We start from the raw sequence: 1340 nt of genomic DNA, 5'->3' as shown, positions 1-1340 counted from the left end.
ACAAGGAATCTAGGAGTCAGGCCCTGAATCCTCCCCTCACTTCTTTGGAACTTGGCTTCTTCATCTGATAAATACGATGGTCTTTTAAATGGCTTTTAAATGGTCTTAGTTCAGTCCTTGGGACTCACATGGTGGAAGAGATCCCATAAATAGTCTTGTGACCTTCGCACATGCATTATGACATACATATTGTCTTCTTCCACCGTAAATGAACACATGGACTAAAAAGACTGCTGTCATCATTGTTACTGGGACGTAAGACTTCCCTGAACCCCCTTCTTCCCCGAGCAGATCCCAGGCACCATCAACCATGCAAAGAGCATATGCTGTGGAAGCCTAGTGGTCATTCCATTTACAAGTTTTCCATTTGTGTTTCTAAGTGCCACGCCCCACACAGCGAATGACAGCCTCCCACACTGCCACACCTCCAACCTTGGCTCCTGTCTTGCTTTCTGTCCTGAATGCTCTCTCTGTCTTTTCTATTTCCCCACACAACCTTCCTTAATCTACAACGTTAACAATCCCACGCCTTGCCTTCTCTTTTCACAGAGTGTTACTAGCTTGCATCCACTTGTGAGTTATCTGTATTGTGAGTTCACAGAGGCATGCTCTGCACCACTCTTACAGGGGGCAAAGCACATTTTGACTGCTCCTGGTATTTAATAAGACACACCCATCCCAATGACTGTAGTGTTCACTGGTTCCACAAGGTGGCAGCAAAGTCCTCATGTGCAGGTCCAGACTGCCAGGCCTGGCTCCAGGGAAGTCAGAGGAGGGCCTTCTGCCTCAGTTGCTGCTCTCCTGCACCAACTTATGTCTTGTTTGCTTGCTTATATGTGTATCTATATGACTGTGCATGCCATAGTGTGTCCGTGGAGGTCAGAGGACAACTTGCAAGAGTCACTTCTCTCCTTCCACCATGTGGGTCCCAGGGTTATCAGGTTTGGTGGCAAATCTCCTTACCCGACATACCATTTTTCACCTGTCACCTCCTGTTTGATTTTTAACAGGTTCTCTAGCCCAGGTTGGCCTCAAATTCTCTATTTAGTTGAAGATGACCCAGAACTGATCTTCCTGCCCCTAGATGATACAGGAAGCATGCTTACGCGTGTGCATGCACATGTGTATGTAACAATGTGTGTGTACATATGTGGTTGTGTATGTGTGTAGGTCAGAAGTGGTAATGGGGGGGGCTTTATTGTGTTTTACCTGATTTATTTTTTTGTCTGTGTTTGTTTGTTTTGCCTTTTTTTTTTTTTTTTTTTTTTAGCTCTCACGGAACCTGAGACTCATCTTTTGGGCCAGGTCAGGCTGGTGGGCCAGTGAGTCCCTAGGATCTG

The sequence above is a fragment of the Mus caroli genome, chromosome 9, assembly GCF_900094665.2.
Source record: "Mus caroli chromosome 9, CAROLI_EIJ_v1.1, whole genome shotgun sequence".
Taxonomy (NCBI): Eukaryota; Metazoa; Chordata; class Mammalia; order Rodentia; family Muridae; genus Mus; species Mus caroli.
Note: the sequence above shows the minus strand (reverse complement) of the source record.